General features: G+C 46.4%; 1 protein-coding gene across 1 annotated transcript in view; it reads left to right on the top strand.

Moving 5' to 3' along the window:
• The window catches only part of LOC149364048 (uncharacterized), a 65,180-nt gene extending 39,611 nt beyond the window's left edge, over positions 1-25,569 (top strand). Inside the window, exon 2 of the transcript XR_016289141.1 lies at positions 25,290-25,569. The gene's annotated coding sequence lies outside the window, so the exon portion shown is untranslated. The remainder of the gene's footprint in view (positions 1-25,289) is intronic.
• Positions 25,570-26,035: the final 466 nt, after the last annotated feature.

Here is a 26,035-nt window from a genome sequence, read left to right as displayed (position 1 = left end):
TTCTCCCTGAATTCCGAGCGTCTGTTTGGAGGAGGCACACCACGGAACGAGCTCCGGTCGATGACCGCGCGTTGCAACTCATATTTAGCGCGATAGTACAGGCAGCACGCGCGTGGTGCTCCATTTAAAGTCGAACACAAACACACGCGCACGACACGATGCACAGTACAGCTGGAGTGGGGCGTCCAGCTGATATCTCCGCCAGCTGCAGCTTGGGTGCTTAAAATATTAAATAGCAATTGCCGCGGCTGGAAACCACTACCACCACCAAAAAAAAAGAAAGGCAACGACGCCAAACCTACGCTTGTATTCGAGCACGTCACTGAGGCAAAAAAATTGGTTTCTTGCAGGCAGACGATATAGACCTTATGCAAAAGGGCTGCCATCTACCGGAAGAAAACCGAAACAAGGAAGCGACGCCATGTTGGGGGCTTGTGGTCATGGAGTCAACGTAGTTGCTTGGTGCGGACCGTGTGCGATCGCTTTACTTTAAGTTTTTATTTTTTATTTTAATTTAAGTTTTTTATTTTAAGAGCTTTTGGTGGCTTTCGGGTTTTGTTCGGCATGGAGAATGCAGACACGGATGGTACAGCCGTGACAGTTAGCCTCCTGCGCCCACTAGCTACGTTCCTCAGGAAGTCCTTTTCTGTGAAATTCTTTGAGCAGATGCGGGCAGTCGCAATGTTGAACGGGCAATTTCTCTTTATGGCGATTAGCCATGCTTTGCGCATGTTCAGCTCATCTGGGATGCAGTGGAAAGACACCTGCAAAAGAAAAACGCACAGTAAAATATGCTGCATACCTGGAAATAATTTTTTTCTGCATTTGGCTCAATGCATGCTTTGCTAAACATCGTGTTTATATTGGAACTAAGAAGAGATTTTGTAGTTATGTTCTTCTGAAAACTGCTGCTTAATGGACAATTGCAAGATAACTTCGTGTACCATGCTACAGTGAGGTTAATTATTTGAAATAAGTCAGAACAACAATTAGTCGAGCATTAGGGACGATACGTTATGAGCTGTTTTCAGATTTACATAAAGCCTAAAATGCCTGGTGACAGCATAGCCACCTAGTGGCTACGGCGTTGTGCTGCTGAGCCGAAGGACGTGGGTTCGATCCGGGCTGCGGCAGTCGTTTTTCTGATGGAGGCGAAAAACGAAAACGCCAGTATATCGAAGTTTCGGCACAAGTTACAGATCCCCAGGAAGTCAACATTAATCCGATGCCCTCCACTACTGCGCGCCTCATTTATTTATTTATTTACAATACTGCCAGTCCCATCAGGGACCGTAGCAGGTGGGCGAACAAAAATGACAAACATGATAAAAATTTGAGCAGTGCACTCTGGAATTCAAAAAAAAAGTGAATACAAATCAAACACAGGTGAACAGAAAGGAACAAGCAAAATAAAAGAAAAAGTAAACATTAGCAAGGAAAAAGAAAAATACATGGCTAGGAGTCGGGTGGAGCATTGCCATAAAAAATTCAATTAGAGCACATGGGAACACAGCAGCGGAAAAAATAAGAGAGACTTTCTTCACAATTAATTAACAATCTAATGAAGTGATGAAAGGCGGTTGAGTATGTCAGTGAAACTGCTTTATTCGTTAATTGATAAGGATTCTATCCGTGACGTGAACTGAGATAATGTGGTTGCAGTTATGATTGATGAATCAAGGCGATTCCATTCTCTGATCACGAGTGGAAAGTACGAATACATGAACGTGTCGTTATGGCATGAGTATTCTGTTTTCGCGCGTGCGTGTTTATGCCTCGACGGGCGTGATTGCGAGAAAGATATGTATTTTGATACGTCTATCTTGTAGTAGTTGTGCATCAGGTGAAATAAAAATTTTAGTCGTGCTTGTTGCGCTCTTTATGATAGCGTCGCTAAACCCGATATAGCCGCGAGGTTAGTTGGTGAATCTGTGCGCTTATATTTGTTGTGTATAAACCGCAATGCTTTACGCTGTACTTTTTCTAGTATAGCCCAGGTGTAGCTTCGGCGCGTAAAAATAATAACAATAAAGACGACCTGAACATCTGTGTTGCTCGCATTTCTGCTCCCCACGATTCGTATTAGGCAAATTGATCGCCCGACCATGACTGGCGACGCTGCACTGTGGGTCATACCTTGGAAAATGCGATCTTCACAAAATACGCGACGATCGAACAGCCGACCACGAACGGTAAATGATCGATTTACGCTGCCTACTACGTACGCAAGTCACTGACACGGGCTACGCGAAGGTCCGTTGCGGATCCGTTCGCCTGTGACACTTCCCAAATTTAAGATTGCATAAGTCTTGCATAAAAGCAAACCGAAGGTTCAGGATAAAAAAACGGGCACATGAAGCCGAGCGGCAGACACAAAACTAATCCCGCGTGAGAAACTACTAGCTGACCGACGCAGTGCGCCGTAACTGCTAGCAGGCAGGAGCGCTCCTCGGCAAATACAAGATGAGCAAACATCCGACTTATTAGCCTTTTTAGTTCTGTAAATGTTATTTGTGTTCCGACTTCGTCTACGATCTGATTGTTAACTCTCGAAAAGCACTCGACACCCGCAAGAGGCTTCCTGCTGCCTCGCATCGTGCTCCAGGCGAGAAATAAAAAAAAGTGCACGAAGCTAGCACTCTTACCTTGTTTCCTTGGTTATCCGTGAGTCCTCTTTGTGAACAGCAAGGTACAGAGTAGTATTTGGGCATCTTGGACGACGATAAATGCCAGCGTGCGCGTCGATATATTCCCGCACTGCCATATAATGTGGTATCCGTAAGCCCCCAACATGGCGGAAACGCGTGCGGTCAACGGAAGGGGGCGCTAGTTTTTGCATAAGGTCTATTGCAAGACGGGCAAGCGGCGGCCCGAAGAACGCAACCCGCTGGCACGAATGGCCTCAACCAGCCCGAGCTCGAGGCTGCGCTAGCTCCGGACTAGGTGGATCGGCTATGTATTGGGCGGCTTATCCTGTTTTTTGTTTTCCCCCTGCGCCTTTGCGCATTTTGTCTTGTTTAGATAACGCACGCAGTTCGTTTAATTGAGTTGATGTCTACGCAGTCTGCCGGCCGGGGGAGCTCCCCCTGGTCGGCTTCCCTATCGCCTAATGAGATCCTCTGGAGGCTTTTCAACTCACAGGCGTCCGCAGCATTCCTGTGGCGCTGGTGCCTAAGGATGGTGGTGCTATAAAAATGACCAACCCTGGGACTGTTCGAGCTGCTATCCAGGCAGCCACGTCCCTCTATGAGGAAATCTCTGAGGTGAGACAGTTTGGACGCGGCGGGATACTGTGCCGTTCCCCAGACTTATCCTGCGTAAAGGATCTTCTAAACTGCGCTTCCTTTGGGTCTATCCCGGTCAACAGCTTTATTCCGTCCCATCTTGCCTGCACAAAAGGTCTAGTCCGTGGCGTCGACTCCTGTATGTCTCCGGTGGAGACCCTCGACCTTCTCTCCGCGGCAGGCGTTGTTGCTGTGTATACGAGGGGGTACCCAAAAGAAACCAGACTTATTTTTGTTTGAACTTATTTGTTCACATTTTAAGCACAGACCTTCGATCTCCTTCAAAGTATTCCCCACTTGCACTGATACGCTTGTCGAATCTTTCATTACAGTTTTCAAAACATTGTTTAAATTCATCCTTTGTGATGCTCGACAGTGCCTCCGTCGTTTTTTTCTTCACCTCAGCAACATCGGCGAAACGCTTTCCATTCACCTATTTCTTCATTCTAGGAAGCAAAGAAAGTAGCGCGGGGCAAGGTCGGGAGAGTATGAGGGTTGAGGAATAGGGGTCATGCCATTTTTGGTCCAAAATTGTCGTAGAGACAGGGCTGTGTGAGCAGGGGCATTGCCATGATGGGAAAACCAGTCACCCGACCCTCACAAATCTGGCCGCTTCAACCGCACACTGTTGCCCAATCTTTTCAAAACATCCAAGTAGAAAGCCTGGCTAACTGCCTGACCTTGCGGAACAAATTCTCAATGGACGACTCCTCTCACGTCGAAAAAACAAATCAGCATTGTTTTGAGGTTTGGTTTCACCTGACGAGCTTTCCTGAGGCGAGGTGAATTTGAAGTTTTTCATTGGCATGATTGTTGCTTTGATTCAGGATTCGATTCAGGAACACTTGAGTTGTCCCCATAGCATCGTCCTTGTACGTCTTTCTTAATATTTCAAGAGTTTCCATTCAACTTTTTCCGGGCAAAAATGAGAATTTCACCGGCGCACGCTGTTCACGAAAATCAGCCATTGCAAAAACGACATTCACGCAAAACAATCGTCACTCTAAAACTCTGCCTAAACTAGTCTGACCTCCTTCAACGACGGCACTCGGCTTACTGACTCTGGAATGTTCGTTCTATGCGCTCCTAGTGGCAAAACGCGGTACCACAGAAGCTTTGCCGACCAAAAAATTTAGTCCGGTTTCTTTTGTGTACCCCCTCGTAGATGTAGCCGGGAGGTGAATAATGTGCGTGTTCCAACCGAATCAGTCATTGCTACTTTTGTGGGTACTACCTGCCCGTCAGAAATTAGAGCATGGCCGCTGATCTTCCGGGTCGATCCCTTTCCATCTAAGCCGCTGCAATGTAACAACTGCTGGTGGTTGCAAGTCCACCTTGCGATGTTGCAATTGCGCCAATGACCATGCATCGACTGCATGCACCGAACAGGAGGTTAAGTGTTGCCTTTGCGGGGGTGCTCATGCCGCAAATTCCCTGGATTGCCCTTCTCGAACTCAGGAATCCCAAATTATTGAGTTAATTGACCGTAAATGCTGTTCGCGACGTGAAGCCATAACTGAAATTAAAGAAAGAGCGCACGGCTATGCGGGTGTGGCAGCCCGCTCAGGTGTCGCCCTCGATGCGTCTATTTCTCAGGCCATAGTTACTGCTGTAGAAGCCTCAATGACGAAAATAATTGAAAAGATTGTATCAACTGTCTCAGAGAGCATCTCTAACGCTCTCGCTACGCAGATTACTCAGACCATGCAATCTCTAATATCTTCTCAGATGACACGAATGCCATCGTTACTTACTCAACCTTCATTATCGGTCATATCTCCACCCCAGGAACAAGTTAGTCCTGATGCTCCTATTAATAGCTCCGGTGTTTCGAATGATGTCCCAATCACTCATGATGCAGAGCTGATGGATACAGATACGCGAGTCCTCAAACGCAGTGGCTCTCATATGTCTAACCCGTCTTCTCCTCAAAATCCGAAATCAAAGAAACAACAGCTGGGCTCTAATCCAAAGGAAAATATTTTGCGGCAGGCAGTTGCTGCTGCTCAGATTATGCAACCATAGGGGTGTTCATTTTTTTTCATTTTCATTTATTTATTGGTCTTTGTTGCATTACAAATGTACGCAAACACTGCCCGGACCCATAGCCAACGGCTAGTAACGGGTCCAATAGAAAAAAGTATAAAAACATGCAGGCAACAATATACCAAAATAAAGACAGTAAGTTAGTACAAAGAAGGCTATACATCACTCTCAACACTTGTAAGAACATCAACAAAAGAAACACATATATTACAGATTATATAAACTAAAAACTTACAGATCAAACAAAACGCGTAGAACTTACATAAAAATTAAGGCATCACAAAAAGCTAGGGGAAAATAGCTGTTAAGTATTTACAAAGCATCACATGGGTACAACACACGAGAACAGGATAAAATGATTTCAGTGCACACTTTTAATCACAAAAACATCCTTAGAATAGACGCAAATGTATAAATCTATAAATAAATCAAGGTATCAGGATTCGGCTACATGCAAATAATATCAGGCAAATATCTAAGACGACTATTAAAAAATGAAAGTATGAACTCAAAGTGTGTCATTCTTTTTCAGCTAATAATTTTTTATTCCAATGGAGAAGTTGTAGGCAGTCTTTAGGTCATGTGGTAGATTATTCCAAACTTTTACGCCCGTAAACTCTAGGAGACGCTCTCCATATACATTTCTTTTCACTGGCAAGTTAAAATTGCCGTAAGTGCGACTCCGTGTTGGAAGTGGCGGGATGTTAAATATTGATATATCAAACGGGAGGTTGTTTGTTATTATTTTATGGACGCATTCGGCAGTTCTTTTCTCACGAAGAAAATTGAGGGGTAATACGCGTAGTTTAGTAAATAGTTCCTTACTGCGTACAGTGTAACTAGAAAATGAAATTATTCTAAGTGCTCGCTTCTGTAACTTTTTAATAGGCTCTAGGTGTGTACTATACGTCCAGCCCCACGACTCGATGCAATATGAAAGGTGAGTATGTATTAATGCGAAGTATAGGACGCGCAGGATATTGATATCAAAGTATTCGCGCGTCTGGAAAAGAGCATAACAACCGGAAGCCATCTTAGTGCAAGTCGCCTCAATATGATGTTGCCAGTGTAAATGTTTATCCAGTGTGACTCCAAGGTATGTAAAATTATTTGTTGACTCAAGCTGGGTCTGGTTAATAGTTAATGTAATATCAGTTGAAACAATTGATTTTTTCTTTGAGTGGAACAGTATGTATTTAGTTTTCTTAGCATTGATTGTTAATTTTTTTGTGAGAAACCAGTCAGAGATTTTTTCCAGTTCTGTATTTGCTATGCTTTCAAGTTCGACCGTATGATCAGCAGTAACTACAATGGCAGTGTCATCAGCATACATGATGGCTTTGGATGAAGCTAATACCTTGGGCAGACAATTTACGTACAGTAAAAAGAGCAGCGGACCAAGAGTAGACCCCTGGGGAACCCCTGTGTGTAGGCGCTGAAGGGATGACGAGAAAGATTTCATCGAAACAATTTGTTGGCGGTTTGTGAGGTAGCTAGAGAAAAAGTCAAGCACCTTATCGCGAAATCCATATGTTTTTAGTTTATTTAGCATAATGTCATGGTTAAATGTGTCCAAGGCTTTTTTAATGTCCAGAAAGATAACTGCTGCGAGTCTGTTATTGTGTAAAGCATCATTAATTGCCTGGGTAAGAGTGATGACTGCTGAGCTGGTGGAGTACTGTGGGCGAAATCCGTGCTGCTCTGGGCATATAATGTTATATTTCTCAAGGAAATGATGAATACGTTTGTAAAGAATTTTTTCGAATATGGTATTAATAACACTAAGTACAGAGATAGGTCTGTAAGTAGAAGGGTCAGAGGAGTCGCCGTCCTTGAATACAGGAGTAACACGTGCTATCTTTAGGGATGATGGGTATGTGCTGTTGAGTATTGAATGGTTGAGTAAATGGCATAATATGGGTCCTAGAACATCAATATTTTCTTTAATTAGCTTCACAGAAATGACATCGTAGCCTGCAGCCTTGTTTGTTACTAAATCCATAACAACACACATCACTTCATTTAATTCAACTTCGTGCAGAACGAAAGAATTTAAAACTGGCCGCGGAAGATCACTGCTAGTACTTATATCAGGAAGTTTCGATGCTAGATCAGGGCCAACTTTGGTGAAAAATGTATTAAAGTCTTCAGCTGTCTGCTCAGTCACATTGGAGGGAAGCGTGGAACGGAGGGAAGTATGGAAGTATGGAACCTCATTTACAATTTGCCACATTTCCTTTGAACTCCCAGTGGCGGCTTTAATTCGGCGTGCAAAATATTCCTTTTTGCGGGCTCTCATTAACGACACTGATTTATTACGTGCGCATTTGAACTGGTACAAGTAGTACTGGTTACTTCTATGATGTAGCCATTTGTGATGCCAATAGTACTTCTTCTTTAACACGTTCAAAATTTCTTCTGTCATCCACGGACAAATTGGCTTGTAACGCCTCGAGGCTGCTGTACTTCGGCTACTGTTTTTTATTAGAACCACAAGGGTGGTAATCAGGTTAGAAAACTCTATATTAACATCTTCATGATAGATTAGGTCAGTATTGAGTAATAACAACATTTTGCGGAATGATTCATAATCTAGCTTTGTGTCAGACGAATACTCCAGTGGAACTGTCGATCACTCATTTCAGCTTCAACGGATTTACTTTACCTTTCATCACAACATAATCCAGACATAATCATTTCGCAAGAAACTTGGCTTTCACCTGAAAAACATTTCCAGTTACAAAATTATTCCTCATTTCTCCAAGATCGCCAGGCAAGAGGAGGGGAGTTGCTCATTCTGGTTTCTTCAAAATTCTGTCACAGGGCCAAAATTGTTTTCCAGTTCTCTTCTCCAGACTGTGAGATGATGGCTTTAGACTTTGTAATTCCAGAGTGCTATCCCTTCTCATTAGTGAACGTTTATTTTTCTAGTGGTGTGCAGGATTCAAGGCCTCTAGATCTTCTATTAGTCAACTGCCAGAAGTCAGTTCTGTTGGCAGGCGACTTAAATTCGCACCATGTATCGTGGGGATATAAGACAGATCCCTGCGGCAAACGCCTTTGGGATTGGGTTACACATAACAACCTTATGTGCATGAATTCAGGTTTGGCCACCTTTCTTCGGGCTCAAACCGTATCTGTACTAGATTTAACTTTCTCCAGCCCTAGTGTTCCTGTTCTGAATTGGTCGACAGTTGATTGTGGTACATCTAGTGATCACATGCCTATTATTTTTGAGGTTAATTGCCGCTTGACTCCAGCGTCTTCACAGTTGAGATCATATATATTAATTATAACCAGTTCCAGTTTACTTTGCGCTCTACTCTTGCATCAGCGATTAGTTCTGAAGACGACCATAATTCAAAAGACATTTGCTTGGCTATTGAGGAATGCCGCAAAAAGTCTGAATTCCTGGTGCGTACATCAAAAGGGACCAATTCAACTAGGTAATGGAATGCTGACTGTTCGCGGGACTACAGACGCAGAAAGGCAGCATGGAAGAAGCTCCTCCACAATCAGTGCCCGAAAAATTGGCATGATTATAAGTTTATTGCAGCCACTTTTAAACGCACGATTTCACGAGCTAAAGACGATTATGAGTCTGAGCATTCCGATTTCCTGACGAAATCAGGAAACCGACGTGCACTTTTCAGGTTTTTACACTCGCGGAAAAGGATACCGGCCCCAGGTAATTTTCCTTCATGTGTCTTGACTCCGCAAGAAGCAATGGACTCCATTGAAACTATTGCCAAAGGATTAGAGAAGCGTTTCTCGTCTGCACTACCTTTGCGCTCCGCGTGTGTAGCGTCAGTGGATCAGATTAAGCTTGTCCCTCAGGTTACCCTTTCAGAACTTTCGCCTATAGTGATGAGGTTACCATCAGCTGCTCCTGGACCTGATAGGGTTACGTCAAAAATTTTAAAGATCCTCTTTGAGGAGTGTCCTAACTCTTTATTACAGCTAGTAAATTATTCCATCAAATATGCTTGGATTCCTCCTGAATGGAAACTCGCCAAAGTGATTCCTTTTCCTAAAAATAATGGCGGTGGCTATTCTCTGGAAAATATTAGACCTATTTCATTATCATCCAATGTGCTTAAATTAATTGAAAGGGTCTTGCTCCATCGTGTTTCGGTGTTTGTGGACAGTGAAAATATCCTCAGTCACTGTCAAATCGGTTTCCGTCGAAAATGCTCCATTTGGAATGCCCATGTCGACCTCTAGAGTCGAATTCTCCTTGCGCGGCGTCAAAAAATGCATGCTGCTTTGGTTACATTAGATGTAGCCAAAGCTTACGACAGTGTGGAACACACCATATTATTGCAAAGACTGCAGACTCTGCAGTTTACACACTACTTAATTGCATGGATATCGGCGTTCCTGGATAACAGGCAGTTTTATTGTACACTCCATGGTGTCAACTCTGGATGGTATAATCAAACTAGAGGTGTTCCTCAGGGGGCAATCCTTTCGCCCATACTCTTCAACATTCTACTGAGCTCTTTCCCAGTCATCACGAAATTCACACGTACGTCTATGCGGACGACATTGAATTTTTCTCGGCTGCTCCTGACATTCAATCTCTTTACGTGCTTCTGCAATCGTACGTGAACTTGCTTGAGAGTCAATCGTACCTGAACTTGCTTGAGAGTTGGTTGTGTGGCCTGCGACTCACCTTAAATGTTAACAAATGCGCTATCCTTGTTTTTCGACTCCAAGATTCTGTTGCTCTGTCTCTAAGTTGCAAGCGACAAATTATTCCCCAAGTTCAGTGTTTAAAACATCTTGGTGTCATTTATGATGACAAGCTCACATGGCGCTCTCACATTGACCATGTTGCAGCGAAAGGCACTCGTGCTGTGGGCATGTTGCCTAGGTTAAGCAGTCCCCGGTATGGAATGCGGAGAGATGCACTTTTAATGATTTATGTTATGTACGTCCGACCAATGTTAGAATTTGGATCAGTGTTGTTTTCTGGTTCAGCTGCTTACAAGATTCGCCCGCTTGTTCTTTTCGAGCGGGAAACTCTACGGTTGTGCCTTGGCCTCCCTAAATTTGTTGCTGACGACGTGCTTTACCTTGAAGCTCGAATTCCACCTTTAGTATATAGATTTAAGTTCCTCTCTGTTCAGACGTACCTCACGATATATGACTGAAGTTTCCACCGTTCCTCGTCTGTGTTTTGTTGCCAGCCGACCTTCTCTTTTGGAATCCACTGGCCTCGATTTCATACACCGCAGGTAGTACTGGTACAAAATTTACTACAACCGTTAAATGTTCTCCTGTCTGATATACTTCCGACACAAACCAGTGGGCCTTCGGTGAAAATTATCTATGATGACATTTTCCCGAAGAATGCAAAGCACTTACCATCAAGCATTTTAAATGGATTATTAGAAGACCATTTACAAAGCCTACCTGTTACCATCATGACTGCTACTGACGCCTCCCAATGTGATGAAAAGGCAGGAGCGGGAATATATTGCCCCCTTCTTGATTGGTCCTTTTCTGTGCGTCTTCCGGATTTCACCCCAATTTTCCAAGCGGAGTTTCTGGCTGTGGTGCTTGCTCTTCGCAAACTAGACCCTTCTTTCTCCGCAGTGGCTGTCATGACAGACTCCTTTTCTTTGTGCTCGTCCCTTACTTCAGCTATGGATTCTCCAATCCTCAACACCTTCTTATCATTGCTTCCTCCGCATTTGAGCCTTTTACATATGGTATGGGTACCAGGTCATAGCGGTGTGACAGTCAATGAAGTGGCTGATAGCCTGGCAAAAGCGTCCCTCAATGGCCCCGTGCTACCTATCCTCCCGGCTACAGCGTACATCACAGCAGCGAGGTTTCGGAGAAGCATTTTGTTAAGCATGACATCTGGATCAATTTTAAGATATGATTTCCTGCATCTTCGGTATCCGTGGAGCAGGAAATCATGCCATTCACGACAGTTTGAAGTCTCTCTAACTAGGCTGCGCGGCCGGATCCCCCCCTTAAATTTTTATTTGCACAGGTCTGGTTTCCCGTCTGCGCATTCTCCCGTCTCCCGTCTGCGCATTCTGTGGTGAACAAGAATCAATAGACCATTTTTTGTTGTTTTGTCGACGCTTCACCATGATGAGACGTCGATATTTAGAGCAACCACTGCAACAGCTTGGCCTTAGTTTGAGCAGCCCGATCATATTGTCATTTGGGGCCACCATTCTTGGTTACAGCCACAGGTCTGTTTCTACCGCCAAATTTTTTTACTGGAATCTAAACGGTTACCTTGCTAATATTTGTTATTCTTTATTTATTTATTGCTTTTTAACACATCATTACATTTATATTTATTTACGTATTGTTTTTTTTTTTACTCTATCCCTCGTTGCTATTACTACTATTTTCGTTCATTTATTTATTTATCCACTCCCCCTGCTAGAGATCTTGCAGAGTCCTGCTCCTGCGTGCGTTATGCTTGTCCTGGTTCTTTTTAGTATTTCTGCTTTCTCTTGAAGATTTTCTTCCCCAGCATTCTGATATTTCTATTTATTACTTAATTTATCTTTTTATTTTTCCCAAGAAAACAAAACCAAACAAACAAAAAAGAAAAAAATCTCAAAAACTCTCGATGCACCCCTCTTCTTGGCCGATCCCCCTGTGTGGGTATGCGCCAGTCTATGAGGTGAACAACAACAACAACAACAACACAGCTTCCACTTCAGTGGACACGGCGACAGTACTTGCAATCTGGCACTGAACCGCCTCCCTTTTGCTATGCAGGTGTGTACTGCCCTTCCTTTATATGCTAAGAAAAGTAATAACGTCTGCTTAGTACTATTCCCGTGCCCAGAAGTGTTTTTCGAGGTTTTCTGTGAATGTTTTTCTATGACCCTTTTGCTGTGGCGGGAGGGTAATGTGGAGAGCAACCCTGGGCCCCAGCCAAACGCTCGGATTCGCTCCTAGACATTGAATATTTACCCTCTGACCCCGCGGAACAGGTGAAAGCTATATTTCAGTTGCTAAAAGACGTTCACACTCGTTCCCTGCAAACTTCTAAAGCTTGGACGGAATTAGAAGCTGACGTTAAAGTTATCAAAAACGGACAGAGAGCCATAGATGGGTGGATGGAAAACTTTATTATGCAAGCGAGTTTGAGCTGTGCAAGGTCTCAAGGCCACCGCATAGCCCTCACATTACGCGCATGTGTCCAGGCCACGTAGGGTCATGGCACTGGCACCCCGGTTCACACAGCGAAGTTGCGTGTCCGGGTCCTGCGATGCAAGGAGGGCGTCCCATTTCCTCCCTTGTTCCGATGGCGGGCTGTCCCTGCGCGGGACGATCGGCAGGGCAGCCGAAGAGGATGTGGTGCAGGGTGGCGTGCGATTCTCCGCAGTGAGTGCACTTTGGGGAAACGGGGCGGAGGTAGGATAGAAGCTGAGGGGTAGGAAGAGTTCAGGTCTGGAGTCTCCTCCAATGGATTTCTTGGGAATGGGATAGGTGGGAGTGGGGACGGGGTAGAGTCGACGGGCAAGGCGTGCTTGTTGAGTCAGTTCTGAGAACGTGTGTGCCCGCTCCCTCGAGCAATGCCGGCTGGGTTCGCCATTTGCATGGCAAATAAGTCCTCGGGCTGTGTTATCGGCTGCCTCATTTCCGGGATTGCCAGAGTGAGCCGGCACCCCCACGATCTCAATACACCTATCGGAATTTAGGGTGCAGTTTCTCAATATCTGCTACGCGTGGGGATGGACGTGTCAGCGGGCGAAGTTAAGAATGGCTGTTTTGGAATCGCTAACTCACAGCAATTCAGGACCGTTTAGAGGTGCTGGAGGGAAACTGTAAAAAATAGAACAGCTCAGCAGCGAGGAAACTTCAAGCATTCAAATTCAAACAGGTGAACTTACGACGCAAGTTAAGTCATCACAATCACGGCAGAATGAGCTTGATGACAGATTGTGACGTAACAACTTAATTTTCTTGGAATTTCAGATGCTGATGAAACCTGGCAGAACACTGAGGAAAAACTAACTACTATTCTTACCGACTGCCTTTTTCTGATCCCCCTTCGCCCCATGCTATTGAACTTGGACATGTGCACCGATTAAGAACCTTCAGTACTGAAAAATGTCGTCCGGTCATTGCGAAATTTGTGAATTTCAAAACGAAAGGCTTGATCCTCTCAAAGCGCAACAGCCTGAAAGAGAGCAAGGTCACACTTACTGAAGATTATTCAGTCGCAGCACGTCTGGCGCGTCGTAAAAAGCTTCTATAAATTGCGAAAAGCCAACCTGATTCCCCCACCCACAAGATGCGTTACAACAATTTACTTATGAACAAGAAATGTTACATGTACAATTCAAACACAAACACCATAATTAACATTGATACACGCAGCGCACATGCCAGTTCAGCCTCTGCCGCTAGCTTGGATAGCTGTAAGGAGATAGCGCCACCCAGCGTCGGTTCTGGGGAGCCGAAGACGACGAAGCATGGATAGCGCATGCGGAGGAGCGGGGCCTTAGCTCAGCACAGATTGGCTTTCGTCGCAGAGGCTCTATATAGACCGCGCATGTGGATCTAGAGAGTAGAATCCGGCTCTCGATACGCAGAAGAGAAGTTTCAGCTTTGATGACTCTTGATGTAGCAAAAGCCTATGATAGTATAGAACATACTATTTTACTTAACAGACTTGCGCAGTTACATCCTCCAACCAACATTTATGCATGGATATCTGATTTTCTAGAGGACAGATACTTTTACTGCTCAGAGGGTACCCTATGTTCTAATACTTACCATCAATCAAGAGGAATGCCGCAAGGTTCGGTGCTATCACCGCTGCTTTTTAATATTTTGATCAGTGACATCCCCATCCGTGCTGATATAACAGTTTTTGTGTATGCATATGACATAGCTTTTTTCGCTCGGCCAGGGATATCCATTCCCTTTACCAGATTCTGCACGGATATTTGGATGCTCTTGGAGTTTGGTTGCACCGTATTAATTTATGTCTGAAGGTTAACAAATGTGGCATACTGGTATTTCCTCCAGACGCGCCTTTGCACATTTCATTAGCCCATCACTCTGATCTGATTCCACAAGTGGAGTCTGTTACATATCTAGGTGTTACTTACCATCCAACGCTAGATTGGAGCCTTCATATAACGAACAACGTGCGTAAAGGAGAACGCGCTCTAGGCCGGCTGACACGAATCGCCCATAAAAGTTTTGGGATGCGCCGCGACGCATTATTGTTACTATACAAAGCTTATGTAAGACCTATCCTTGAATTCGGTTGCATTCTGTTCTCTGGTAGCGCAAACTACAAGGTTTTACCCTTAATCTTACTGGAAAGGCATGCTCTACGTCTCTGCCTTGGTCTCCCAAAATCAGTTTCAAACACCCTGCTTTATCTCGAAGCCAGTATGCCCGATTTAATTTCCCGCTTTCAATACTCACGGTGCGAACTTTCCTCAGGTCGTTGGACCCGATGACTGATGTCAGTACTATTTTTGTGTCTCAGCCTGCCTTATTTTTTTACCATCATTGGCCACGATTTCAAATGCCACAAATTACCTTAACGCAGAACCTTTTAACACCGATTGGTGTTGATCCCAGTTCTTTGCAGTGGGTTGACGACACGCCGGCAACAGTGGAATTCCATTTTGACCACATCTTCCCATCTGATGCGAAACACATGCCCACAGATATTTTATACGGTATTCTTTCTGGTCATATAGCGGAATTCCCCCATCATGTGGTGCTTTCTACCGATGCCTCCGTCAGCTGCGAAAAAGCTGCAGTAGGCATCTTTTCGCAGGATTTGGCACGGAGCTATTCTGTCCGCATTCCAGATTATATCCCTATATTCTTTGCGGAATTTTTGGCTCTTGGAATGACCCTGCACAAAATTCCGTGTCATGTATCTCACGTTATTATCCTGGCTGACTGTTTGTCAGTTTTAGTCTCCCTTGAAACTTCCCAAAAAAGATTTTTTGTGCCGTTTCCGGCGATTTTTGTCCCGTCCACTTTAAAGGAGGTCCATTTTGTCTGGGTTCCTAGTCATGCAGGCATTCATTCAAACGAGGTGGCTGATTATTTAGCAAGGTCAGCTCTTGACGGGTCAGTAACGCATCCCGTCCCCAATTTCAGTCTGCTGGCGATCTCCAGGTTTCAGCGGGTTCAACACATATCAGCCAGGTTACGCGATCCCTTACTAAATACTACTGATTATCAGCACTTAGCGTATAAAAGGAACGTCCGTTCGTGTAAAACCAGGCAGTGTGAGGTATCAATGACGCGACTGCGTGCAGGATTCCCAGTTTAAATTTATACCTATGCAGATGTGGGTGGTCACCGACGAGCCGATGTGACTCATGCGGGGACGTTGAATCTGTGGACCATTTCCTTCTCTACTGTCCAAAGTTCGCACTTTAGAGAAAGATTTACCTGGAGGTCCCTCTCTCCAGGCTAGGGCTCGGGGTTAGAGTCAGGGTTAGTGTTGTTATCGTTCGGTGCGAGCGCCAAAGGATTTACATTGGGTTCAATTTGTGGGAATCTCCATGATTACATAATAGCAACTGGTAGGTTGATTTACTAACTCCTTTAAAACTCTTGGAGTCTTCTTTTTTCTTATTTTCGACAAAATGTTCCTTATTTCACTTCAAATATTCTCCTGTCGTTTTTCATGGATACATTTTTCAAAATTCACGTTTGGCTCCGATATTTTGTCGTAATCCTAGGAAAATTTTCTTATTTATACCACTATACCTTGGCCAATCACCCCACGTAGGTATGTGTCATTATAAAGAGGATGAAGAAGAAAAAGAGCTGGGACGCGTTCGGCGACGGACGCGTACGTGGGGCCCCGAGTTTCCAGGCTTGGTCCTCCGCCAGGTACGTCCGAGCTCCCAGACCCGGACATCAGACCGCCGTCGACAGCCTGGACTTCGGGGTCGCTGTTTCCGGCGTGCCGTACTCGTTCGGGAAGCGTTGGAACGTGGCCCGCCTCCAGCACAGCTGCCATGGAAGTTGCCCTGGGGTCCCGCAGCCGTCACGGGCTCACGCAGCGCCGGTGATGGCCGCCGCGCCCATCGCCTTCTACTCCACGTCTCATCGCGGGTAGGAGCGGAACTCTACCGACTGCGCCGACGCCTCGCCTCAACTCCTTGTACCACGCACCAGCCGGCGAAGCACACACACCAGACGCTAACACTTGAGTGGACTCTTCTTTCCTCTTGTATAGTTTGTCGGGTTTCTTTCGTGTGTGCTTTATTTCTTCTATCGTGTGTATTAGTGAGCCTTTCCTTTAAAACCTAAATTAGTTTTTAAAGCGAAAGCTTTACTACTTGGACTTTCAGGCCTTTGCCGTGACGCGGCGGTGCCGACATTGACCTTTCGCATGACCTCTGTGTGACGTCACGCCGAAGAGCTGGGCGACCATCTCGCGCCGTCTGCGAGTAGTGGCGGTGCCACCACTGGCGGCCTTGGATTAGATTGGATTAGATTGGATTAGATTAGATTACATTAGATTAGATTAGATTGCATTGCATTGCATTGCATTGGATTGGATTGGATTGGATTGGATTGGATTAGATTAGATTAGATTAGATTAGATCGGATTGGATTGGATTTTATAACCGATGCATCACCACAAGTCTAACCACAAGCACCACCACCAGCTACACTACCAGCTGAACCATGGCGTAGGTACGGATATTGCTTTCACAATTACCGGGCTTAACCAAGCTAAGCCACAGCGAATTTTTTTTTCCAATCCGCCTGGTCTATTTCTCTCACCTTCCCGCGGAAGGTAGAGACGTTCCCTGCAATCTTTCCAATCCTCACAATAGCACCTCTAGGAATGCGCAGGGGGTAGTGGTAAGGCATCCACAGCTTCACTGTCGGTTCGTTTTACTAACATCAGAAGCGTTCTTAACAAGTATAACTCTCTATCAACAGCTATCGACACTTGTTTCGCTAAAATCTTCGCATTAACAGAAACTTGGCTCTCTGCGCATGTTCGCGACACTGATATCTTTTTCGATGCTCATCGTTTTTCGTTCTTCCGCTGTCGTCGGGGCACGGAGAGAGGCGGCGGAGTGCTTCTCGCTATTTCAGATGATATCCCATCCCCATGTATACATGTCCCGACTAATCTAGAATTAGTATGGTCATCACCTGAGAGTAGCAGTAGGTGTATGCTACTGTCCACCTTCCTCGCCACCTACGTTTAGTGATGAACTTTACGATGCTATTACTCGTTGTATTATGCCATCATCAACCTTCAATCGCACTCTCCCTTTTCTCCCCTTCCCTTTCCCCTCTGTGGAGTAGCAGGCTAGGGCCATGTTACCACCGGCCGACCTCTCCACCTTTTCCTCTCTGGGCGACCATCTCGCGCCGTCCGTGTGCGACGGCGGTGCACATGAAGATTGGTTTGGTTTATGGTTTATGGGGTTTAACGTCCCAAAGCGACTGAGGCTATCAGAGACGCCGTAGTGAAGGGCTCCGGAAATTTCGACCACCTGGGGTTCTTTCACGTGCACTAACATCGCACAGTACACGGGCCTCTAGAATTTCTCCTCCAAAGAAATTCCAGCCGCCGCGGCCGGGATCGAACCCGCGTCTTTCGGGTCAGCAGCCGAGCACCATAGCCACTGAGCCACCGCGGCGGCCCACATGAAGATTGGATTGAATTAGATTGGATTAGAGTGGATTGGATTATATAACATTAGATTGCATTAGATTAGATGGGATTGGATTGGATTTTATTACATTAGATTAGGTTAGATTAGATTAGATTACATTAGATTGGATTGGATTGGATTGTATAACCGATGCATCACCACAAGTCTAACCACAAGCACCACCACCAGCTACACTACCAGCTGAACCATGGCGTAGGTACGGATATTGCTTTCGTAATTACCGGGCTTAACCAAGCTAAGCCACAGCGAATTTTTTCTCCCTCTTTCTTTACGATGCTACTAATATCGTCGCAGCACGCTTTCCTTCATCCCCGCTATTCTTATTTGGCGATTTCAATTTTTCGAACACAACATGGAATACCGACTCACCTTTAATGTCCCCGTTCTCGTTACAAGGTCGCGGATGTTTAGATGTATGCTCAGTATTCTGGCTAGTGCAATTGTGCACACAAAACAAATAGAATAACAGACAGCGCGGCGAATACACTAGATTTAATCTTGGCAAATCAATGTGACATAGCCTCAACCTATTGCATGCCTGCCGGGCAACAGCGACCACTTGCTAATGCAGTTTGACGTTAACCTAGTCCCTCTGAATACCAATAGAAAGAAAAAAAATTATACGAGACTGCAACATTGGAAATTTTAAGGCAATAAATACTGAACTATCCTCTTTTATCGATGCTTTTCTTGATAACTTTGATAATCGCAGTGTTCAAATTAACTGGAGCATGTACAGTCTTTGTCAAAAGTAACCAGGCTGCATGGTTTGTTTTATAGCTCGTACAGTGGAGCCCTTACAGCTTCCCTGAAGCGGAAGTGGTCTTTAAAGGTAAGGACTGGGGGTCTTCTTACCTTCCAACACGGTTTGATCTTTAAGAAGGCCACAAGGGCTCCACTATACAAGCTAGAAGCAAACCATGCAGCCTGGTTACTTTTGACAAAGACGGTACATTCCTCAACGCACTGTTACCACCCACTCAAACGCTCCCTGGTAGAATAATCGCATTAAACGTTCATCTAGCCTCTATCGCATCGCAAAGCTCTCGCCAACTAGTGAGCGATGGGCTTCGTATACGACGGCTACCAACACCTATCTTCAGGCGCTCAAATATGCTATAAAGCACTCCACTCATACGTTGTGCCCTCCGTAAGGAACCGGTAGCGCACGCCGGGTCATTAGGGCCGGTCATTCTTCCTCAGCACCCCACCGCTTCCGTATTTTATTTTGCGTACTTTTATTTTGCGAGGGTAAATTGGGAAATTGGTTACTGAGAAAAGGAAACGGCGCAGTATCTGTCTCACATATCTCGGCGGACACCCGAACCCCGCCGTAAGGGAAGGGAGGAAGGTGGGAGTGAAAGAAGAAAGAGGTGCCGTAGCGAGGGAGAAAATGTTTTACCTCGCACGTGCTGGCATGACTGTGCGTTTGTGTGTTTTTGCTTTTATTTTGAGATGGAGAGGGTGATTTACCTTATGGAAGCTGGAGGGCTGGCCATGCTCTCGATGAACCAATCATGTTAGACGTGTAACATGATTGGGTGCTACCTAATGTGGGCCGGGCCTTTAGGTCTTCAAAACCAGGTCCCAGAGCTGGAAAAAGGATTCTGGGCTAAGGCCAGATGTAATGCATTTGTGGCTAAGCCGAGTAGGGGCCTCCCCTAGCGTCAGCCAGTTCCACATTTCCTTTTTTCTCTTTTCGCCGCTTAATGTGCCTCAAGTGCCGAAACTTGTATGTAATGTAAATTTCTGTACATAAACTTCCAGTATTCACTTAATCCCTGCATCTTAACACATCGCAATACCGTCTATGACGGGGCACCCCTGGTGCGAAGATAACCCTTCAGTCTTCCAGTCTACAAACCGCCACTAGAGGGGCACCCCTGCTGCAAGGAAGGAAGACAGATAGCCAGTAAATTTTACTGGCGCAGTCGGCAAGGATCCTGTGGCCATCGGAAGAGGAGGAAGACTGAAGACAGGGAAAAAAGCGACGGGACCGGAACAGCCAGCCATCGGCAGTTCGGGAAGACTAGGCGCAGGACGGAGCAGCAGCGTTCCAGAAAGAACCTGCGGAGAGACGGCAGCAAGGACCACGGGAGTAGTCCAGCGACGCGAGCCTGCATCCGGTCAGGGAAAGCAGAGCATCGAGGCCTCCACAGTCACCTGCGGGTCGAAGCAAGGTGACGGCAACAGGCACAGAACCAGCGGCGTGCGACAGCTCATCGCAGCGTGCGGTGAAAATGGCGGTGGACGCAGACATCAAGAAGCTGGCAATGCGGATCGACGCATCGAAACTGTGAGTTTTCTTGGTCGCATTGTTCACGTCCCTGTTCAAGTGTTCGAGCCGATAGGACAGTTGAGGGGTACAGAGAGCGGTATGGAGGGTTGTCTATGCCGACCCACATTCGATGTGAAGTACTATGTGGAATTAGCGAAGGCGCGCTTAGCGGACCTTCAGGCTCAACTGGCAAAAGTGAACGGTGTAGAGGCGCTGCTCTGTGAGGAAAAGCCTGAGGATTATAAGTACGCCTTGAAGGTGGTAGTAGCAAGACGCAGCAACTAGAGCTGGAGCTGGCTCGGCTCAAGTTTAAAAGAGCCAGTGAACTAGCCATGGAGAACTGCTTCGAGTCATGAGAGGAGAGGTCAACTGTGCTGGAAGGCAAAGGCATATATATGCCTGTCATGCACAGGCTAAGAAAATAGCAGTCAGGACGCGTAACCAATGGGCCGGTATGCGGGAACATCTCTTCGTTCAGAAAGGCGGCAAAAAGTGCAGGAAGTGCAAACGAGAATCCTGAAGGGCGCGAAAATGTCACAGCTTTTTCACCACCCCTGGCGGCTAGCAACGAAAAGGAGCAGACAAATTCCGATGTTCGGGAGCAATCGAGACCAAGCTGTCCGATAACAAGCAGGTGAGCGGTATAATTCCTGCAGGCTCGATTACAGAGATGGGGACCTCCGACACGGAGCTAGTGAGAGGAGGAAGTCTAACGTTGCCCGAACGGCACACTGTGTCGGCCATAGGGTATTGATGGCAGGATGTATTGATGGCAGGAGCCTTCCATCCGAGGCAAAGAACGGAAGTGGGCCTGATGGGCCGGCCGGGCAGAGCGACGCGCAGTTGTCGAACGCACCTGACGGGTGCCCGATCAGGTCCTTCGAGGAGAAGGACATGCGTGACGACCTGCCAAAAGGCAAATTCGGGTCGAGTGACTGCGAGGAAGCTCATGGAGCGCACGATGCCACGAAGCCGGAAAGCGCCTATCAAACAGGGAGCGGCGATTTCAATATTTGCCCGTGCAGGAAAGGTGCCAATGGCTCCAAGCGAGGCAGAGTAGCAGGTAGCAGGTGCGCGGCTTTCACACTGAAAGTCGGCACGTGGAACAGTACGTTCCGTGCTGCATTACGCCATAATAAGTGTAGCAAAGCCGGCCGCACTGTTACAGTTAGACTGGTAAAGGGATATGTTCCTTACGCAGCACGCGGTTTCTACTGGCGGGCCGGAGAGAGCGTGCCCTCAAGGGCATTGCATGGTCAGGGATTTGGACCTATCGAGGACCAGGACATGTTTGATCCTGGCGGGCACCAGCTGTTAAGTTCTCGCCCTTTTGGGGCACCAGCCTAATGAGTTGAGTGACCATTCGGCGTTAATCGTGCTCATTGAGACACGTGGGGACTCGAATGGACATAGGGACACTCGGTGCGACTGAGGCTCACGCGGCCACTTGCTGACCTCATAGGAGTGCTCCACTTACGAGAGTGTGTGTGTGTATGTGTGCTCACTCGCGAGCAGGACAAGGGTATGAATGCAGGTTCAACTGGTAGCAGCGCGACAATTTGGACTTTGGTCAAGGCGCTGTATTTGAATGTGTAAGACGCGCATTTGTGTGCATTTTGTGCATTTGTGTGCATTTTATGTTTTGTTGTTACCCGTGTGCATTTTGCTTGTGTTTCTTGTCCGGCAAGGGTTTTAAGGCGAAAGCCTTTAATGCCTCAAACTGTCGTTAGCAGCCGTGTCGGCAGCCGTGTTGACAGCCGTGTCGGCAGATGTGTCCGCGTTTTGACGGGTGTCCATCGAGATATGCGAGACAGTTATTGCGCAATTTCCTTTCCTCAAACACAATTTTCAGTTTCTTCATTACGGCCCCTCTCTTCTTTCACCCCCACTTCCTCCCTTCCTGTACGGTGCGGTTCGGGTGTCCACCGAGATGACAGAGAATTTCTTTTCCTGCGTTCAAAGGGCAAGGCTTCCCGTTGAACGGGTGGCGGCGTTCTTCCCTTCCTGTACAGTGCGGTTAGGGTGTCCACCGAGATGACAGAGAATTTCCTTTCCTCAAAAAGCGTTGCATTCAAAGGGCAAGGCATCGCGCCGAACGGGTGGTGGCGTTCCTCCCTTCCTGTATAGTGCGGTTAGGGTGTCCACCGAGAGGATAGAGAATTACTGCGTAATTTCCTTTCCTCAAAAAGCGTCGCGTTCAACGTGCAAGACATCGCACCGAACGGGTGGTGGCGTTCCGTGGACTGCCTGGCAGCGCTACAACACGCTGTCGCGTTCCACTCCTGAAGGCGAAGCTTAAGCATAATTAGTTAGCTGTTAATTATTGTTTAGTAAGTAATCAGTAATTAGTCACTAATGAGTAATTTGCCATTACTTCGTCATCAGTTGTGTGGCGTCATCCAGTGGTCACATAGGCAAAGTGGTGCGGAAAACGATTTCGCCTCTACGCACTTTAGACAGAATATAGAGTGAGGTTGTAGAGGACAACCTCTCCCGCTCCACTAATGTACCTCGGGGGACGCACTTTAGACAGTCAAAGTGCCCCTGCATTTTTATGGTTGGTGCCAGTGCTGATGTGGTTACCACTAATTAAGTGCTAAACTATGGTATGTCACTCGCAGGGTGGCTTCGTGAGAGATACTGATCCCTTTTTGTTATAAATCTAAAAGTGCCCTTCGGGCCCTTTGAAGCATCTTGGGAAGGGTGTGTAAGGTGTCGGTAGTGCACGAGGCGTCATTAGGGCCGGTCATTCTTTCTCAGCACCCAGTCGCTGCCGTCCTAAATGGGCCCCCCCCTCCCGGCGGGAGGGGGTGCGGAGTAGCCGGCGACAGCGCGGCTAGCCGAGGACAGCGAAGGCTTCAGTTGAGTGACGTGACTGACCGATGTCGATGAGGCGTCACCTAAGAACGCGGGTCCGAGCTCACAGTGGTAGTTACAGCGGTAACTGCCAGTTTTAGCCCGATAATCCCCAATTCCGAGACGACGCCAAGGTCGAGGGTCATGGGGGAAACCGATGGCACGTGCTGGCATTTGTGTGTTTTTGTTTGTTTTTACTTTTATTTTGCGAGGGTGAGAATGTTTTACCTGCTGGCACAACTCTGCGTTTGTTTCTGTTTTTGCTTTTAATTTGAGATGGAGAGGGTGATTTACCTTATGGAAGCTGGAGGGTTGGCCATGCTCTCGATGAACCAATCATGTTAGGAGTGTAACATGATTGGGTGCTACCAAATGTGGGCCGGTCCTTTAGGTCTTTAAAACTGGGACCCGGAGCCGAAAAAAGGGTTCTTGGCTAAGGTGAAATGTAATACATCTTCGGCTAGGCCGAGTAGGGGCCTCCCCTAGTGTTAGCCAGTTCCCCGCATTGTTGTTTTGTCTTTTTGCCGCTTCATTTGTCTCTAGTTTCAAAACTTGTATGTAATGTAAAGTTATATACGCAAACTTCAAGTATTCCTGTTATCCCTGCATCGTAACTCATCGCAAGATCGTCTCTGATGGGTCACCCCTTGTGGGGAGATAACGCTTCAGTCTTCCAGTTGAACAAACCGTCTCAGGCGGGGCACCCCTGGTGCAAAGAAGGGAAAGAACCTGAAATTTACTCACCTATAGGTGTTGCTACTCCTGGTGTCGATAAGCTTATTGATGGACTCAGTGTTCACTCCGCTCCAGGTGATGACTGCATTAACCCAAAGTTCTTAAAAAGCACTTCAGCTTATTCTTCCATTACACTAACAAAGCTTTTCCAGCAATCACTTTACCAATCAACGCTACCTACTGAGTGCAAAATCGGAAAGGTGGTTCCAGTCTACAAATCCGGCAGCAAAACATCCCCTAGTAATTATCGTCCCATATCCCTTACCAGTACTTGTTGCAAAATGCCTGAACACATAATATTCACCCACCTTGTTAACTTCCTGGAATCTAACTCCTTTTTTACGCCTGCACAACATGGTTTTCGAAAATGTAACTCTTGCGAAACGCAGTTAATATCGTTCACACATGCACTGCATCGTATTCAAGACCTACTATCTATAGCTGACTGTATATCTTTAGATTTTTGAAATGCTTTCGACAAGGTATGTCAAAAACTTTTACTTCACAAACTAAAACAACTAAATATTGAGTGTAACTTATAGAAATGGACTGAATGCTTTCTAATTAATCGCTCACAATTTGTTTTTGGTAACGGTTATAACTCCAGTTTTACCAAGGTGTCTTCCGGTGTTCCACAAGGTAGAGTTCTTGGACCCCTACTGTTTCTAATTTACATTAATGATCTTCCCTCTCTTGTGAACTCTCATATTCACCTAGTCGCTGATGATTGCGTCATTTTGAGAGAAATATCCAACGCTAACGACATTACACTACTTCAATCGGACCTCAACACAATAGGCAACTGGTGCAAATAGTGGTTGATGCAGCTATACATTAACAAATGCAAAGTCATGCGTGCATCTAGAAAAACTTCCGCCCCGCCTCACTACTACTTCGATAACATTTCGTTGGAATCAGTCTCGTCGTATAAATACCTAGGCGTTCACATTACTTCAAATCTTAACTGGTCTCTTCATACCGAGAACATAATTAAAAATGCTAATTGCATGCAAGGCTACTTACCTCGCAACTTTTTTTAATGTTACTTCGAATTTGAAACTATTCCTTTATAAAACACTAATGGGATCTAAACTCGAGTATGTTACACCTGTATGGGACCCTGCTCATGACAACGTAATTAATGATCTTGAGATGGTGCAAAATAACTCTGTACGTTTCATTCTTAATAACTACAACCGCACAGGAAGTATAACTGCTATGAAGTCTAATCTCTGCCTCCCAACATTAACATCGCGTTGAAAAGTGTTTCGTATCGCCCTGTTCCGCAAGCTGTATCATCATCCTGATTTACCTGATCACCTCATCCCCCAGCTGATTTATGTATCCCGCCGCATTGATCATAATCAGAAAGTCGGAATTGTGTCATGTAACACGAAATGCTTCTCGCAGTCATTCCTGCCGCGAACCTCACGTGAGTGGAACCACTGTTACGATCGGAGGCCCGGCCAGCGGTGACAGACGAGCCAGGCAAGCGCCATCGGGCTACGTTGACCAAAGGCGCTGTTTTTCGGAGAATACGGAAGAAACGCTGGCGTGGGGGCGGCTACTGGCGACGGTGTCGCCGTGAACAAAGGCGCGTCTAATCCGCTTCGCCGGTGATGCTGAATGCGGCGCTTCTCCCGCCCTGCGCATTCCCGTGTACCGACGGAGGAGACATCCGAGTGGCGGCGACGGCCAGCCCATTGCCAGCGTGCCCCTTAGCAGCCCGACAAAGCGGTGGTGGACACGGCTGATTTGTCCTTCCCCACCAGAAGTGATGGTCGGTGTGAGCTGTCAACACTCCTGTCTCCCACGGTCAGGGTCGTCGCATAGCAGCCAACGACCCTTGGGCCTGGTCGGCCCGCGAGAAACCACGCAGTCCGCGACTGCAAGGCGCCGGGATTCCTCCTTGCCGGCACGTGTTTCTGTGGCGTGTGCGCGGTCATGTGGTGAGGCGGAGCCTATGCAGAGACCGAAGGCTCATTGGACACTCGTCCCGAGATCGAATTCCCTAGCTGGGCGCCTAGGGAATGTTAACTGTAATAAAGCCGCAATCTGGCATATGTCCCAGACCTTCTTTTCCTGGAACTTGGTCTCCTTGTTTATGTTGTAAATACGTAAAATAAATCCTCAAGTTTACTGTTTCTCCTGAATAC

This window comes from Amblyomma mixtum, chromosome 2 (assembly GCF_055824585.1).
Source record: "Amblyomma mixtum isolate Tamu chromosome 2, ASM5582458v1, whole genome shotgun sequence".
Classification (NCBI taxonomy): Eukaryota; Metazoa; Arthropoda; class Arachnida; order Ixodida; family Ixodidae; genus Amblyomma; species Amblyomma mixtum.
This window is presented reverse-complemented; position numbering and strand designations above follow the sequence as displayed.